Source organism: Stegodyphus dumicola, chromosome 11, assembly GCF_044657685.1.
Source record: "Stegodyphus dumicola isolate Sdum_Otavi_A_Nest chromosome 11, ASM4465768v1".
Classification (NCBI taxonomy): Eukaryota; Metazoa; Arthropoda; class Arachnida; order Araneae; family Eresidae; genus Stegodyphus; species Stegodyphus dumicola.
In genome coordinates, this window is record NC_140778.1 from 37,842,549 (window position 1) to 37,862,902 (window position 20,354).

Genomic DNA, 20,354 nt, shown 5'->3' on the forward strand with positions numbered 1-20,354 from the left:
ACTTTTTAATTTTTGATATAGATATTTTGATTTTTTATGTATTTTTGCACTTGCCTATTTTTGCCTTGTCGGGAAGTGAATGAGAAATACTGAATCGTCTGTGAAAAACTGTTTGCTTTTGTTTTGTTTCCTTAATTTATTTTATACAACGTTTTAGATTTATTAGATTTTTTTAATAGAACATGTGGCAACCATTAGATAATTCTTTAAATGATGATATAAATGATATAAATTTATATGCATTCTGATTTATAACATGAATGAAATGTAACTCTATTGAATGAAGCTAGCGCCAGAGTGTCGCTGTGGTAAACAAATATAGTGAATTTTAAAGAATGCATTTATTCTATTGTGGTTTATGCGCTAACGACGAAATAGATTAATTCAATCCGATAAGTTTAAATGAAATCTAAGAAAAATGCATATAATTTAATATTCCGTGCAAGGAAGTCATGTGTTGTACACATCAGATTTTTATAACATCTTTTCTGCAATGCTATTTGAAAACTTTTATAAAACTCTTGTCTAAACCTGAATATCTGAAGCTTTATTTGCAGCGGGAAAAAACACTAGTTTAATTCTAAGATTGCAATTGCTATGAAAACAGAATTTAAGTCCTACAATCCAACTAGACAGGTTAGCCAGTTATCGCTATGTCTGAAATAGTATGACGAAAACTCAACAAGGTCTTAAATATTTTTTTTTTATCTGAACTCTTAACATAAAAGGCATGACTCCTGCCATAGACAATAACTACTGCTCCTGGAAAAGGCATTTACTAGGCCATTGGCAGCCCGCATACTTTCCTAGAATTTCCGCCCCTAGGCCATTGGCTGCCCGCGTACTTTCCTATAATTGCCGCCCCTAGGAAACTGGCTGCCGCATACCTTCCTAGAATTGCCGCCCCTAGGCCATTGGCTGCCCGCGTACTTTCTTAGGATTGCAGCCCCCAAAATTCCAGGAGAAAATCCAGGGAAAAAAATCCAGGAGCACGCGCATTTAATAAATATATATCTGATAACTTTACTCTTTTGCTTTCTAGAAGCCTCCAGAAAATATATTTTACCAGAATGTTCTCGTACATGATTCGATAGCTTATAAAAGCCGGAGCAAAACATCTCAGTTCAGTTCTTTACTTAGTGCTGTTATTGATTGTAGCGAATTCGCGGTGAGATCGGATTAGCTTTCTCTGTCTCTTGAATTCAGTTCTATTTAACGTTTTAGTACTTTAAAATATAACTACTGTGAGAAACTGGGATATTGTACGAATATCTCTGAGGAAATTTCAATATTTTGTTTTATTTCTTGGGATAAGAATAAATTTTATTAACTTTTTATCGACTTGTGCGTTCAATCCATCACGAATCCGTACGCACGCAACACTATTATAGAACTGACCTCAAACTGAAAAAATGAAACTAATGTCACGTTCAATTGAAGTGGTTGTATTTCACAGGGAGTTCTCAAGGTGTTCATCTGATATTCTGGTTCTAATTTTACTCTCAGCGTGTTTCATTACTGAAAGGAGTTGTTCATAAATATATGTTCCACCGAATAATGATAACAGGGAATAACGCATGACTATGGAGTGTGGCATATTTAACTTACAGTAGGCCTGATTTATACAATTCCAACAAAGTGTCGCAATCAATCATTCTTTCTTTGAGCTGAATGTCATATAGCACCTCTGTCTTTTTTACTTGAAACTTCATTAGCAAAATCTATATCGACTATAAATAGAACTACTAAAATTTTGATTTCTTTCCCTAAAATCTTGAAATTTGTTTGCATACTTTTGTATCAAATCAAAACATAATCCTGCGTATTTTTTTTATCAGTTTTAGGTTTATATTTGTCTAGCGTGTTGAAATGTAAATACAGAATACATTTATTTCGATTGGCTTTATCTTTATCAGAATATTGTTTATTTCAAATTAATGCGGAGCATGAAATAGCCCGCTCGCCCATGTTGAAAGCTAGCCTTCAATCTCGATCGCAAGTTTTACCTCATGGATGCCAGCCTCTTGATATTTGTCTGGAGGTTCGCTCTCACCTCTATTGTTGCAGTGTTGCTCTGGTCCGCGGGCATTCGATGACTCTGCTTTAACTCTCCGATGTAATACGTGATGATCAGTAGGAACCTAACTGCCAGTTAAATTTCATAATTTATATTATCAGGTTAATAATGAAACTGTGAGATAATTTTCTAAATTTTTGATAGACTTATCTTTGCATGTCTCAAAAATAAGAAAATTAGTTTTTTCAGACTGTTTTTAAGAGTGCCGATTTCTGAAAGGTCTTCTATACTTCAAAACCCTCCAATGAACTCATCTATATAATATATATGCTTCCTGCTGGAAAGAACATGCAAAGATCATATTTGTGTGTGCAACTTATTATCACGTAAAAGGAATTGAGAAATACGAAGCCGAAAAAGTTTCATGACCCCAGTCAATCGAGTTCGATGTAATGACATGCATTTGTCACGGAAACAGTTTTCGATTCGATGACGTTATGGATTTTCAAGATTATGTTTGCTATTTAAAGATCTACTTGTTACAAAAAAATTGTAATTATTTCTTACACACTAGATTTTTCGTATACTCCTACGCTATGTGCGGTTTAAGATCAGGGAGAGATCACAAGATGTAATCACTTTTTTATACTCTTACGCCGAGCTGTCGCTGTTTAGCACGCGACTTTGCCGGCTATCCCAGTAGAGCACGAGGCGTTGAACGGTCTAGCCGCGGTGTGAGAGGGAGTCGGAAATAAACATACTCCTGGTTTAGGCTTTTAAAATAAATTGTTTTACTTATAATAGACAGAGCGGTGGATAGGTAACAAATACTGAATTCTTTGTCTTCTTCCCTATTTCTACTCACTGTTGTGATATGAAAGTGATCCGTGATACTTGAAATGAATATATTTAGGTCGTACAGAAATGTCTTTCGCAGAGCGGAATACAATTTAACAAAGAATTGGTATTACATCCGTTAGAAATAATCCCCGCCCATGTCAACACACTTCTGCCATCTGGCTGGGAGGTTCCGAAGGGGTTTTGGTAAACCAATCTATGGAGTGTCCGCGCACCACATATGGAAACTGCATGCAATTCGGCAGAAGATTGAACTCGTTGTCCATTGACAGCGTCCTTCATGTAGTCAAGGAAGGAGTATTTCGATGTCCACCCACTTGGCACGTACATTTTTCATTCCCAAATCAGCATGCACAATCGTCTGCAATGTTCCTTACGCAAGCCCTGACTCTTCCTGCATATTGTTGAACGTCTTGCGCCTGTTCGCAACGATCAGATAGGACACAGCTGCCACATTTGCTACTATATGCGATGTTTCGGGTCGTCCCGCGCGCGTAATGGCAGACCGCACATTGAGTTGAACACTGTTAAGCGAATTTCGCTTACTGCGCATGCTTGATGGTGTATGTACCTTTCGCGCGGGGCGAAATATTGGCGACTAAGCAACCCTACGCTAGCTTATTCGTGATTTCTATGGCTGTCGAGTAATGTGTACAACTGCAATGGTGTGGAACTTTGTTTATTAGTTATTTTAACCTCCATAACGATTGCACTTGCCTATTTTTCTTTATTTTAGTTTGTCAATAACAGTGCATTTAATATTTGTTAACATACGTTGTGCGTAATAATTCGTTATTTAGATGTAATTTGTTTACATGGTATAATTCAGTAATAGCAAACTGGATTTTCTCGCTGAGTTTGTTAACGTATATTCCGCTTTCATTTTCTTATATTCTATAAGAATTAAATAAACAGCATTAAGGAATTGTAAAATGTCTTCAATGTTATGTACACACACTTGCTATATACCTTCGTGTTTCTTTACGTATGTACGAATGTAACGTATGGTAAATCCTGTATTTAGGCTGGCTTCCTTTACCCATTTTATGCACTCTTTAATCGAATTTATAATTGATCGTATCATTCAACATTTCAGTTGTTGGAGCAGTTCAGGAAAAAAATCTTATTTCAGCACAGTAATTACATTACACTGCACATATACTCTACGAAGAATTAAACGCCAAATTTGCTTACAATCAGATGGCGGTACATATACCGTATACCGTATTTATCTTCTTTTCAAATCGCACCAACATAATAATTACGCCAAATTTTTTTTCTCGGCATGCGCAGTACGCGAACATTCGTTTAAAACTGTTCAGCTCAATGTGCGGTCTGCCATTAGGCGTCCCGCGCTGACACCTTAAGCTACGGTCTCCACTCCCCTGGTGAACTTGGTATCCGACCAACGGGATACGGTACTCCTCAAGGGTGCTTTGTTCCCGCACACTGACACCAAGCGACGATGGATCTCACTACCCTACGTCTCTTCCTTCCATACGATCCACGCTGTCCAAAGCTGACCTTGATAATCGTATTCATTCATTCCTGTCCAAGCTCTCAATGACGATGGCGAAAGGGACGGACGCCGACCGTTCGCTTACAGCAAGCTCCATATATGCATTCTGAATAGCTCACGCCCCCTTGTGTATATATCTCTTGTTTCCTTCGCGAAGTCTGAGAATTTCGTTGTGAGGGCCATTGTGTCAATCATTTCTGTACGATACAAATATAATTCCAGTTAAATATATTTTAAAGGCACTAACTCCTCAATTCATAAATCGGCATCAAAAGACGAGTTCCGCAAACAAAAATGCCTTTGCTTTAAACTCCCACAAACCAATCGCTAACTTCGAAGGGCGGAGACTACTTAAGCATTGCCCTGCATACCTCACTACACCCATTTGCTTTCCAGCCACTTGCCATGTATAACGCTTTTTTTACCATCTCAGCACTTTACTTCAGTTCCGTAACCTGTTAAGGTAACTGTAAGGTACACTTAAATTATGTCAGTCTTGTAGAGATTAATATAAAAGTAATAAAATTGAGACTTTGTTACGCAGGAAATCCAGCAAATACTTCCTTACTCTTTTTTAAAAAATGCATGATGTTCTCGTTCATTGCTATCCATCCATCCATACATATACTGCAGGGAAATATCTATAATCTCGTGATGTATCTTGTTTAATGATACATTTGCCGCAAGGGTGAATAACATAATAATGTCCAGACCAGCGGCAAACGGTATCTAATGTGGAGAAAAAATGGATGACCATGCACCAAGCACCCATCTATATTTATCAGTCTTAACTTAAGAATAAACGTCTCATAACACTTTATAAACTTTTAAGCAAATGTATGCAACGTATAGCGATTGTACTGTCAAATACTTCGGAAATTTAGATATTCAAATTTTAAAAAATTTCAAATTTCTGTATGAAATGCATCTGTCACGGAAACAGTTTCCGATTCCACGACGCTATGGATCTTCAAAATTATACTTTCTACTTGAAAATCTACTTGTTACGAAAAAATTGTAATTATTTCTTATACACTAGATTTTTCGTATACTCCTGCGCTATATGTAATTTTAAATCGCGGAGAGATTATATCAAAGTCATAATTTTTTTGTATGCTTTTAAATGAAACTGCTTTGATTATAATATACAGAGCGGTGGATATGTAACAAATAGGTTATTCAGTGTATTTTTCCTGTTTCTGCACGGTGCTCTGATGTGGAGGTGATCGGTGATACTTGAAGCGAATATATTTAGGTCGTACAGAAATGTCGTTCGGAGAACGGAATACAATTTAACAAAAAACTGATATTACATCCGTTGGAAATAATCCTTGCCATGTCAATACAATCTTGCCATCTGGCTGTGAGGTCCCGAAGGGGCTTTTGTAAACCAATCTGTGAGGTGTCCGCGCATCACATACGGACAATAGCATGCAATTCGGCAGAAGATTGAACATGTTGACCATTGACAGCGTCCTTCATGTTGTCAAGCATGGAGTATTCGGATGGCCAGCCACTTTGCACGTACATTTTTCGTTCCCAAATCACCATGCACAATCGCCTGCAATGTTCCTTGCGCAAGCCCTGACTCTTTCTGCACACTGTTGAACGCTTTGCGCCTGTTCGCCACGATCAAATAGGACACAGCTACCACATTTGCTATTGTGTGCGATGTTGCTGGTCGTCCCGCGCTGACAACTTTGGCTGCGGTCTCCACTCCACTGGTGATTTTGGTATCCGACCAACGGGAAACGGTACTCCACAAGGGTGCACTGTTCCCTCACACTGACACCAAGCGACGATGTCCCTTCCTTTCATAGGATCCACGCTGTCCAAAGCTGACCTTGATAATCATCTTCCATCATTGCTGTCCAAGCTCTCAATGACGACGGCGAAAGGGACGGGCGCTGAAGGTTCGCTTGCAGCAAGCTCCATCTATACACTTTGTAAAGCTCACGCCCCCTTGTGTATATATCTCTTGTTTCCTTCGCGAAGTCTAAGAATTTCTTTGTGAGGGCCGTTGTGTCAATCATTTCTGTACGATACAAGTATAATTCCAGTAAAATATATTTTAAAGGCACTAACTCCTCAATTCATAAATCGGTATCAAAAGACGAGTTCCGCAAACAAAAATGCCTTTGCTTTAAACTCCCACAAACCAATCGCTAACTTCTAAGGGCGGATACTACTTAAGCATTGCCCTGCATACCTCACTACCCCCATTTGCTTTCCAGCCACTTGCCATGTATAACGCCTTTTTACCACCTCAGCACTTTACTTCAATTTTGTACCCTGTTAAGGTAACTGTACTGTACACATAAATTATGTCAGTCTTGTAGAGATTAATATAAAAGTAATAAAATTGAGACTTGGTTACGCAGGAAATCCAGCAAATACTTCCTTACTCCTTTTAAACAAATGCATGATGTTCTCGTTCATTGCTATCCATCCATCCATACATGTATTGCCGGAAAATATCTTTAATCTCGTGATGTATCTGGTTCAGTGATGCATTTGCCGCAAGGGTGCATAACATAATAATGTCCAGACCAGTGGCAAACGGTATCTAATGTGGAGAAAAAATGGATGACCATGCACCAAACACCCATCTGTATTTATCAGTCTTAACTTAAGAAGGAACTTAAGAAAATGATCCTTTTAATTCTATATACCGCCTAGTCAGGTTGAGGATTTTAAATTCTTTGATTTCGTCTAAATTATGTTGCGGCTATTTTATATTAATAATTGTATGAGATGAAGATATGTAGAAAAACAACAATGCAATTGTGAAATAGAATGAAAGTTAATGTATTTTTAAACATTTAATGAAAGTGGTTTTACTGCACTGGCTGATGCACTTTTTCTATCATTTTCATAATTTTGGATACTTGTTTTAGAGCATGAAATAAAGAAAGATGAACATGCGCCATAACTCTGTTTGTTAAGAACATTCGCAGCAAAATTCATATGTTACAGCGGTATGTGACAGCATGAAATAAATCAAGCTGGATATATATATCAATTGGCTAGAGAGAAGAGAAACGGAATTGAGGTAGGACGTCTTTTTGGTGTGCTCCCGAAAAAGCGAATTTTCCCGCAGCGATTTTAATCCTACGAATATAATTCCTTCGTTAAATTGTGCTCGAAGTATTCCTGTACATTTGGATACCTCATATGTGTGTGTGCGGTTAGGTTAAGTTAGGTTATTCAATTACGGCAAAGCCTCGAGGGCTATCTGCCTAAGGGGAGGGATGCCTTTCGTGGAGGACTTTCTAAGGGAAACTGGCTCGTATACACGTTACACATGGGGAAAACCACGAAAACACCCATGCAGCCAGCCCGTTCGCGGGATTCGAACCTCGGACCGAACTACCAGTGTTCAGCGACTTTACCGCTCGGCCGCTGGTGGGCGTGTGTGTGCGAGTTGAGTTACTAGTGTTTTTGCGCCATCAACAAGGGAAAACAAGCAGCAGCAGCTTTACGGTGAGTGCGCCAACCTACTAAGTCGACACTGCGACGGAAGTGTGCCGCGGAGCCACCACGTGGTTATCGTAGTAGGCATAAGAATCTAGTGATTTCCAGCAGTGCCACAAAATGCTTAAAAGTTTAAAAATCGATATCTTGGAATATAATCATCGCAGGAATCCCATCTAAAGAAGATTAAGGTAGGGTTCTTATAATCTACCTCCTAAATACTTCAATAGCCTCTAACTGTGTAATCTGTAATTTTGATAATAGGACTTAGAATTCTTCGTTCAATTCAGCGGTAAATCTACCAGTTTTAAAATGTGTAATCCTTAATACATTCATATCTTGTTTAATAATTACAGTAGAATCCTCATCTAAATAACTTTTACCTTGTTTTATGTTCCATCTGATTATGTGTTTATTTTAATTCTTTTTCATTATTCTGTGTTTAATTTATTTAGTATACATGCAACGCTAATGCTATTGTTATACTGTATGATACTTTCAAAGTGCTAAAATTGCTTAAATACCTAAACCCATATCTCTGCTCAAAATAATCCTAGAATTTCCATCTGCACAGATTTTCAATCAGTATCGCATTTTTATGTATATATATATATAGTCATATAATTCTTTTATGTGCATCTGTAATAGTTGTATGTCTTAATTCACTACCGTGCAGTATCTAGATAAATTCTAAGTCCTCAACAGGACGGCCATATTGCCAACCCTGCCAAAATCTCAGCAGTAGCTGCGAAGGGTCCGTCCATGTAGTTCGGATATAACTTCTGCCTTGTATTTAATTGCTATTAACATTGACCTCTCATTGAAATTTTTGCTTTTATATACTGTGTCTGCCATCATGTACTGTATAGTGTGCAACAGCATTTACAAAAATTTCTAATTCCTTAGTCGGGCAAAGTAAATAAACGACTTTTGTTATAATTATCACCAGAGGTTCCTAAGCCTAAATCTCGACTTTTTACCCTAAGCCCCCCTTCTTTAATAATAGTACTAGACACACCAAACTCTAATAAAAGATCCCCCTAGTAATAAAGATCTCCCTTTCAATAATAAATAACTTTCATTAAGTCTCTCCTATTACTTACCCCTCAAAAAAATTATTAGCTTTAATTTCGTTTAATTTCACTTAATTTCTTCTATTTCTCAGCCCCAAACCCCCAGATACTAACCAAACCTAAAATGTCTTAATCCTCTCTTCCTCCTCTTTCCGAAAACCTATCACTCAATAGTTTCAAAATTACAAGCCCTCCCCTCAATTTTTAATATTAAAATCATATTAAATACCTTCCTTCCTCTATAACTCGTGTTCTAACAGACTTAGAAACTTTATTCTTGTTGCTACTCCAATCTCTTATCCAAAGCTTTAATACTACACCACTAAAAAATCTCCCCCTCTCCTTGTGCCACCTTTTTTTTTTTTTTTTTTACCGTTTTTATTTTCCATTTGTCACTTTTTATTTCTGCTATATCTTCCCTCCTAATCCACCTAGTCTTGTAATTATTTCAGTCCCTCTCTCTCAGCTTGCCCTCAGGTTTTCAACAATATAACACTTTAGAACCTCCCTTCAAATTTATTTTCTCCCTATTTTTAATTACTGTTTATTAGCATTTTATTTCTCTTCCAACTTCCCAACTAATAGTAGTAACTCCACCGTACCACTTCTGTTTACCAACACAAACTCCCTGCTTCATTCTACCACCATCCCCTTAAATCTATACTAATTAATACATTTTTCAATGAGTTTAATTAACCTTTTGTCTCTCATTTTCACTTCTAATTTCCAATAATCAGCACTCGTAATAGTCTCTAAACTACACTACAGAACCCAGCTTCCCTCTTATACCCTGCGCCCTCCTGACTTACCCTAAAACACATTAACTAATTATTCCGTAGATTCTCCCCCACTTTCCAATTCTAACGTAGGACTTGCGCATCAGTACTCACCCCCCTCATTTCCGAGCCTCTGGCATATCTCCTGGGAATGTCGAGATATATACTGCTGCTTTTCTGTATTGAAATGATAAATACTGTTGTTATTTTGTATTTAATTACCCATTTACCTACCATCATACTTGTAAAATTACATTCTTACATACATTCAAAGTGCATTTTCTTGTTTACTAACTCTGCTATCCTCACCACTTGATGTGTACTGTCCGATTCACTTACTTTAATGTCCTGTGTTATCACAAATTAAGCATATGACTGGTGGTGCCACACTGTGATATTAAGTGCTTACATCACGCATTTTCCCACCTTGCATACCTTAGTGTCCAACATAACAAGGGCCCTTTTAATCAGTGCATATCAAGAATCAACGTATCCGCTCTGACATGTCGCGTCCCTCGTTTCAACCGACCGACACAGAGAATACCCAGTCACATGGCATTTTAGATCCTGAAGTTTTATTGGCATCGGACTTGTCGCACGAGGAACGTGTAGCCGTCCTAGCAGGAAACATTCGGCAGATCTCTGCAACGTTTCGAAGAAATAAATTCCTATTAACCCAAGATTTAAGGGAGCAATTGTAAAAGTCCTTAGACGTCCTACAAGAATTAGCACTTGCAGGACCAGCATACGCACCAAAGCCAGTAACTGAAGAGATAGGCACTAATACTTCTACCTTTGTGTGCTGTCAAGCAGTTCACGCCTCCACACACCCTGTGCAACAGCTCAATAGCGAACCAGCTCCGACTTCGCAGTCCACTACCTCCATTCCGACGTTCGCTGAGGTATTGCGTAAATTCAGAATACCTAGCATCATAATCAAGCCCATCACTAAGAAACCCACTGGAGAGCTAAGGAAAGAACTAAAAGCAAACGTTCCCCTTACAAAGATCCCAGTCACAATGGAAAAGATCCAACCTACGCCACAAGGAGGATTAGAGGTATTCTGCCAGGCAGCAGAGGAACTTGACCAACTGCAACAGCATATACAAAAAGCCAACATAGATGTTGACGTCAAGAGACGCCAACGACGACGATCGATTATTGCCATCCACAACGTTCCTGTGAGCACAAAGCCGGAGGAGATCATCTCCGAGCTTAGTACAACAACGGGAACATCGTCTAACCTCTTCAAGGCGCTATTCCGCCTTAAAGAAAGGCGACCAAAGACAGTCAAGTGGATTATCGAATGCGCAGCAGAAGGAGTTGCCGCCGCAACCAAACCCCGACGCATCTTCACTGCATGGCAATCCCATGGCATCTCTGAATTCATTGGCATCAGACGATTCTATCGCTGCCAGCACAGTCAAGACGCATGCAGGTCAAAGAAGGTCTTCTGCCGCTTCTGCTCCGGCCCGTATCCAACCAGAGGTTGTACAGCTGAGCTGCCCTCATGTATTAACTGTGGGGACTCAAACTGTAGATGGGGCACAAGGTACAACTTCTTTCACCCGACTTATGCTACCGAATGCCCAGTCTACCAACGGACAGTCGATACAATCCGCAGCAGTATGGATTATTAATGACAGACCAGCTTGCACGACCTCGTTAGGTGAAAACAGTAAGCAGATGAACGATCCATCAACGACAAAGGATGCACTTAACCTTTTGAAGCCGGGGCTTTGGTAGCAGTAAAAGCTATCAAAAGACGGGAAATCTTGAACCGAATGCTTTCCCCCCTTTAAGAAATCACCTCCTATTTGCAACAAAGATTCTTGTGTGTAATTTAATGGATCCTCAGAGGGGTGCATCTATGTCGCAAAAGGGAGATCTTTGAAAGAGATAAGTGGTTGAAACCCCAGGGACGTCAAATTTGACATTTCACCCCACTTTTCAGCCTGTAAAATGGGGGAAAAAGACATGGCCATTAAAGTGGACAACCCCGTCCATTCAAACAGGGAATACAACTGCCAATATATTGGCCATCCGTCTAGAAAATGTTAACATAATGCAGTCGGAACGGCAATCAGAAACCAGGTGCCTGCAGATCAATCTACAGCATGCACGTGCAGCAACATCGCAGACAGCTCTCTACGCTGCAGAAGAACGAATAGACTTAATCTTAGGTCAAGAACCATACTGCAGGAATGGTAAAGCAGTGGGCTTCCCCTTACAATGGAGCATTTATCAAAAAAAAAAGATATCGATCAAACACCAATAGCATTTATAGCAAACTGCAACCCCAAATGGTCACCATTAATGATAGCAGCCGAAAGGGACTTTGTAGCAATACTATTAGAGGTACTAAATCTAACAGTGGTGCTGGTTTCAATCTACTCTCCACCAACAGAAGAAGCAAATCCCACATTAGAACGCATACAACGATTGATGAGATCGCACCGAATAGCTAACATACTATTTGCTTATTTGCTGGAGATTTTACAAGATCAGACACAGGGATGCCCGCAAGGCTGATGCGCCGGACCGTTCCTATGGAACATAACCTTCAACGGAGTCTTCAACAACCCATGGCCTGACCATACAAGGATCATTGCTTACGCAAACGATACAGCCCTAATCGTCAAAGGAAGGACCAGGGAACAGCTCCAGGCCAATGCAATCGAATCCTGCTCTCTTTTTCAGGACAGATGCACAGTCCTAAAACTTCAAATATCAGATGCCAAATCCCAAATTTTGCTCGTCTAAAAAAAAACGGATCGCTGGCAAGACAGCTAAGGATAACTTTAAACGGACATCGCCTCCGCATCACTCCAGTGCTGAAATATCTAGGAATCCTCTTCGACACCAAATTAAACTGGCTTCCCCATGTGCTGGAGCTGAAAAAGAAAACTGCAAGATTAGCCCAACAACTACTGCAGGGCTATAAATGGGGTCTCAATCCCTATATCCAGAAAACGCTTTACACAACAGTAGCCGAGAAAGTTATAACTTATGGAACGGCTGTTTGGTCAGCGCCTATGCAGGGCCGCAAAGTGAATCATCTACTTAGCATACAAAGGCCTTTTCTCCTGAATGTCACCAAGGCCTTCCGAACATCCCCTACAAATGCGTTATGCGTACTAGCGGGATAGCTACCGCTCCATCTGAGCGTAGAAAAGGAAGAAGCCTATCAGGAGATCACTCAACTTGGCAATCTAACCACCTTCAGAGACGAGCTATACTCACCAGCCGAATTTGAACAAAAGATGATACGCCTTGCCGATCACCCCTCAACGCAGGGACAGGGAGTAAAGATTAGCACCAAGCAAAACAGCAATGTAAAGGAAGATGACCTAGTCTATTATACCAACGGGTCAAAACTAGATGAAAATACAGGTTGCGCCTAAGTTACCCTCAGACAGCAAAGCACAATAGCACAATGGAAAGGTCACCTGGACACAACAGCGTGTTCCAGAGTGAAGTAATGGCCATCAAACAAGCTCTACTTACGATAATCCAACAGCGACAAAGAGACAGCTTCATTATAACAGACAGCCTCTCCTCGCTGTATGCAATTGTAAACCCTGCGCACAGCTCCCCACTGATTGCAGAGATTCAGACACATCTGCGCGACCGCAGCCATCTGAACACCAGGATAGGATGGACTAAGGCCCACGTCGGCAACAGAGGGAACGAGCAAGCAGATCAACTTGCAAAGGAGGCTGCAAGAAACGTCAATTCGGAATATATCACCATCCCATGGCCAGTTTCATATTTAAAGAAAAGTCTGAAACACAAGGCAAAATCCATTTGGCAGGAGGAATGGTATACTGGTGAGACAAAACGCCGTGCTCACTATCACGTCCCTACGGTAGACTCAGACCGTCTCATAGTGCATGCACAAATGGTCCGATACATTACCGGACACGGTCCTTTCCACGTGTACTATGAAAAACACGGGATCGCACAAAATGCACATCGTATATGTGGTGAGATGGGCACCCCAGATCATTATGTTACCCAATGCCCGCTTACAGCAGATCTGCACCTGCCAATTCCAACTACAAATACGCAGGCTTTCTGCAGATTTATGGTTTGAACGTGGGCACAGACTTATGTCTAATCTAAAACAAACGTGCTAAGATATGATATGCAAATGCAAGGTGGAGTGTGCAACGTCATTTACCATGTGCCATGTATCGTGTAAATTAAAAACCATGTCATACAAACTCCATGTATATATAACTATCGGCATGATGTGCTACGAGCTGCTCACAAACTAAAACTGTAAATATTGCAAATGAACTGAGTCAGTAATGAACATTACGCACTGAGGTCAGTTATCGCGCATATAACTAAGCACTTTGCAGCGCGTATAACTGCCTTCAACAGAACAGCAATGTGTCAATCCTGGCAAATTACACAATGCAGGACAGTTCGTGTACTACTAATACAATCACATGCATATAGCGCGACCTATTCTAAGGTGCAAAATGTAAATAATGGAGAAATGCACAGATGCAAAATCCTGCAGTAATATGTTAACTGTAAATGCAAAAGTAATATATGTATATTAGGAATGACAATGTAATCCATTATATGTTTTTGTACATGGTAAATATGTTAATGTAATGATTAAGCAATGTATTATAAGTGTAAAGAACTTCGGTACAGAATAACATTGTAAAGCTTACCGGTTTATTTATAAGGAGTAATGTAATATGCACATTCGTATAAGTTAGTATAATTTATCCTGCATAATGTTTCACCTGTGCGTAACAAATTCCCCTCCGTATAACGTAACACGCATCATGTATATACCCCCTTCTGTGCATAATGTTTTTCCTATGTATCACTAATTTCCCTGTGTATAATTTAATGCGCATCCTGGGTTTAATGCGCAGCCAGTGCAAAACAACATTATTACAATCTGATGATAATGTATCTGTTACCAGTATACGGTATATTAGGAAAGAAAATTAATGCAATAAGTATTGGGAAGTTAATGTAATGTTAAGGTAAGGCGTTATTTCGTCTTGTCAATCTGATGTATAGAATATAATTTAATGTGTAAACCATGTATCGCAATATATAATATTTAGTGTAGTATGTACTGATAAACTATCTTGTTAATTTGATATGTAGTACATTATCTAATACGTAAGCCAAGTATCGTAATATGTAATGTAATCGTAATAGTGTCATACGTATCATAATAAATAATGTAATCGTAATAGTGTCACATGTATCGTAATGTAGTCGTCACATGTATGTAATATGTAATGTAGTCGTAATAGAGTTATATGTATCATAATATATAATGTAATAAGTAATGTATACGTAATAGTGTCATATGTATCATAATATGTAATGTAGTATGTACTGATTAATAAGCAACATGATACACAATGCAAAGCCCAACTGAAACAATGTGAATGCAAACTTTATAATAGTATTATGCATAACGATGTAGGCAGTGCATTGTGTAACGGCTACAATTGGCATGGACCAGATGACAATTCAATATGCATCCAGTGTATAAGCCTATCATGTGTATAATTTATTCTGTATAATGCAATACCTGTGCATAACTAATTTCCTGTGAATAATTTAACCCGTATCGTGCTTATAACCCCCTATTGCGTATAATGTTCCTATGTATCACTAATTTCCCCGTATATAATGTAATGCGTATTTAATGTAATGCGAATCCTGTGCAAAACAACCCTTTTATAATGTACCAATATAGGGTTTATTAGAAAAGAATTTTAATGTAATTAGTTAATGTAATGTTAGGGTAAGATATTAATTTGATATGTAGTATATAATGCAATATGTAAATCATGTATCGTAATCTATAATGTAATATGAAATGTAAGATAAAGGTGGACGTGGTGCTGTACTGATTAACCGAAAGGTTAAAGGGACAGTACCCACGTCCTCCGTCGCTTATCGCTTATATGTATGCAGTTCTTAGAGTAATGTAAGGTTTTCAGCTTGTGCGAGATATACATATTAAAATATTTATTTTAATAATACCTACACGTTGTAGCCCTGAAAGTTGCAACACAGAATGTAGTTATTTGTAATTTTAAAGTACATAAAGAGCAAGAGTATATGAGAACACTAGTGAGTAACAAATTGGTTATATAATTTTATCATAATAATTACAATCTCAAAATTGTGAATATAATTTTAAATATCGATGGCATCATCGGATGGAAACCTGTTTCTATGTCAGACGACTTTCATCAAGAAATTTGATTTTTTTTAATTTTAAGAACGCACTTCTCGAAACATTTGACACCACCCCAACCTTCATAAGCTTCATTCATTTCCTTCATAGGTCATAGATCATAGATCTTCGCTTATTTAATAGGTATACGACCCTGAAGTCTTTACCCATCTATATCTTTCCTTAGTAGGTATCCTAAAATGAAAAATAAATCCAAATATTGGAATGAAACCTGTGCACTTGAAGGGCTTAATGACATCCAGTGTAGCAGTATGTAACAGTGGCATAACTTGGGAAAAATAGTGATTTAACATATCTGAAGTATAACTTTCTTATCGTAAAAGGAATTTAGCACATCTGTAGCATAAAACCTTTGGCATAAATTTCTCCTCGTAGGTGCTACGGCTGTAGCGTCCTCCTTCCTCCGTGTCTTGACGCTAACAGAATATCGTGGGCGTAGTAGTTGAAGCATAGAACAGAAGTGGGCGGAAGATTTTCTTAAAAAGTTATCAGAGACGAATGCTGATATAAATCAATGATGAACGAGAATATCATACATCTGTTTTGGAAAGAGAGAAGAAGTATACGTGAAATTTTCTGCACGACCAAAACTCAGTTTTGATATTTTAGTATTAATAAAAGTCTAGCGTAACTTCCGTGACTCAAACAGGTATGGAAAATTGACTCACATTGTGAAAAAAGGGATGTGCGTTTTCTTAGAAGGTATTTTTTCTTCAATTTTACTTTTTTAATCAACATGTCTGTAATCAATCCGCGCACAGATTTAATGAAGAAAAACACAGAAACTTCAATCATCATTATACAAGGGCCCACCAGCGGCCGAGCGGTAAAGACGCTGAACACTGGTAGTTCGGTCTGAGGTTCGAATCCCGCGAACGGGCTGGCTGCATGGGCGTTTTCGTGGTTTTCCCCATGTGTAACGTGTATACGAGCCAGTTTCCCTTAGAAAGTCCTCCACGAAAGGCATCCCTCCCTTTAGGCAGATAGCCCTCGTGTGCTTTGCCATAATTAAATACACACACACACATCATTATACAAGTTAACGTAAATAAAGTAAAAGTAAATCTTAATTATGAAAATAAAATATTCTTACAAAGATTATAATGATCACTCATATAAATAATAAATCTATACCTTCAAACTTTTAAATAACATTTGTGTTACAGTTTGTAAATCGTCAGAGGTGTTACTCATGTTCGTTTAATGGCAATAAATTTAATAAAAAACTGAGTTCAAAACCATTGAAATCCTAAAATTTCTCCAAATTCTTGCCATGGAAATTAATGTCATACAATGCTAATTAATTGAAAGTGAAATGCATTCGCTGGCAGAGTAACACTGCTTCGACAGCATCTTCTTTCAAACCAAAGGCTTATAGGATTATTATTTTTTTCGTACTATTGATTTGAAACAGTAGAATCGTTAATATGGTTTCTACTACCATATTAACGATAACTTTAAGTTATTATAACTTCAATGGTGTGCTCAGGACTCCTGTCTTTCTCCATATTTATATAACATATATACCTATAATATTCCAAATGATCCACAAATGACGATTCATCTATTCAACGGACCACACGCCAACTAAAACCAGTCCCCTACAATTACAATAGCCCTCCTTCTACTATAGCATTACCTCAGTATTCTGGGAAACTGACTCTCGCTCTGGGGAATCGCGGTCAGAGCTAAAAAATCCAAAGCCATTAATCTTCGAAAAATACATCTGGGCTTAATTTCTACGAAGAGAATTACTATTTGATAAAGAAACAAACTAGGCAGAAGAAGTGTAATATCTACAAACTTTCTAAGTATGAAATTCTTTTATGCTCGTCGGAAACTCGGAATATATTTGCCTTGATTTCAAACCGAAGTTTACAAGTGGAAGTGGATGAAAGTCTATTAATTGCACATTTGTATAGGTCTACGTTGTGCGAATCATTACTTTCATGAAGAATATTAATCTAACTAAACGATTACTTTGATTAATTGCGAGTGAAGGGAATCTCTTCATTAGTTGACGAATAAAATTTAAGCATTCTTTTTGAAAAGGAAATCTTTTTTTCTTCGTCAACAATGGACAGATTAACTTTCCGTAAGACTTCACTCGTAGGCATTTGAATTTATCCTTCTTTTTAGACTCAAGGTCTTCGAGAACATAAAGACTCGCATAATATAGACATATGCAAATGTCTAAATACTGAGTTCATTTTAAAATTGAACATAAATTTGTGATCCAAAGTTAAGGTAAAAATGTTTCGTAAGGGTTCAGACTGTGGATAAGATAAATCTTTGAAATACTATATTATTTCAATAAATTCAATTATATGATTTAATTATATTTAACGATAAAATATAAGGCAGCATGTATGATGGAAATTAAAAAATAATGACAAATATATCTGTAATTTGTCAATTTTTTGGTAATCGCGAAAACAGTTATATACCCGAAATCTCAGAAATTGTCCTGAAATTTGCGAAATACCCCAGAAAATTTCTAAGATTCTTTCCCGATAAAATTCCTTTTCTATGGTGCACAATTATCCTACACTTCAATATATTTTAGAGATTTCTTTAGAATCAGACGAATTCTACAGTTTTAACTAAAGCAACGTAATTCGTAAAATGCTACCCCTTCGTTCAAAATGAGACTGATAATGAACGTAATAAAACCTTCTATCAAGCTATCCATAATTTCACTGTCGCTTAATTCAGTTTAGCCGCATATACCTAGAAAAGGGTTAATAGCCATAGAATTTCCATCTAAACTTGTTTCTTTAAAATGTTTTTGCAACTCAAATGAAGTGAAAGGAACTGGCTATAATAGTGACCCAAATAATTGCTTAAATTTATGCTGAATTAAAGTTGCTATACTTAAGAATCTTTTCTTCATGTTTGGGAAATTTCAAACGATGCTTGCTTACCTTATCTACCAGGCAATATGATACTTAAGCTTTCGAGGAGTAGAGTCGAGCATAAACGTCATTTAGGTGTCTCATCACCGAGTACATCGCCGAAGGAGCAGCAGAAGGGGCGAATTATACTGGCTGTAAAGGAGAAATTCCTCTCCAGTTTTGATTACCAACATCTCAGAGGGACGTATCCAAAGGTCTTTCAGCCCTTCTCCTATTATGCCGCTCTCTAGAAGACTTTCCACTCGATAGTAGCACACGTCCACTAAAGACCGAACAATAAAATCGGTGAACACTGGTATTTCTGCCATGGCTTCGTTTACAGGCGAATGGGCTCGCTGCATGAGCGTTTTTCATCGTATGTGTGAAGCGTATATGAGCAAGGTTTCCTTGGAAGGTCCTAGAAGAAAGCATCCCTCCCTTAGGCAAAAATAACCCAGATTACTTTGTCATTTTTTTTTTTTTAATTTAAAGAAAACGAAATCCTCGTGCACCACAAAGTATCACACGAGACTTACAAATCGTAAGTGAAAAAGGCAGAAAAGTGAGTAATATCATCAGTTTTCAACAATACAATGAAATCATAACAAGGAAAAAAAATTACTTTGCCATAGTCATCTAAAAATACCAAACAAACCGACAGAAGTTCACATGCCTCCGCGGCATAAAGACGATTTCAAAGAGCACTTAACGAACACCCACACCTTCTTCAGGATTCGAACACGAAACCAAAGCTATGGCAACCGGCTTCCATATTTCCATGCCAGAAAGCGCTTTAAAATAATACATTTTTAAATTCTTTTGACATCCCGAAGGCAAATAAATTTATAAATTATCTTTAGAGTTAAGTTATTATCATAATGATAGGATGATACGCAGATTAAGATGTTCAATTTGTTTCTAACTTGATTTTTTACTTAGTGAATTAATTATTTTTTTTTACAAATGTTTAATTGATCAATAGTAAACGTTGAATTCTGTAAATGTTTCTTTTCATTTTACTTAACATCAGTTTTACAGACAAATGTAGTCTTTGTTTATAAATTGTATCCGAATGCGTATGTATTATATAGCAGATCCATGCGAATCCATTAAGAGTGCTTAAAGTGTAGAAGGTATTCCTCTGTGAAACTGGATTGGTAAAGGGCAGTCTGAAATTACTATTACCTCATCCATGCAAATATAAAGCTACCAAATAGTTTTAAAAAATTATCGAACAGTTTCATTTTTAAATGATTAATACAGAGTATTAAAGTCTGGGGCAAAAAGACGCAGAGAGATTCTCAATAAACTCTAGATTTAACAACGAAGAATTGAAACCGGAGTGTTCAATGCGCGGCCTAAGCAAGTAACAATTGCTACCTCAAACGTAAGCGTGAAACACCAGAAAAATGTCAAAATGCTACCCCGATGACATATCGTTATAGATAGATTAGCCTATGGCCCGATACACGCTGAAATAGAAATGTATA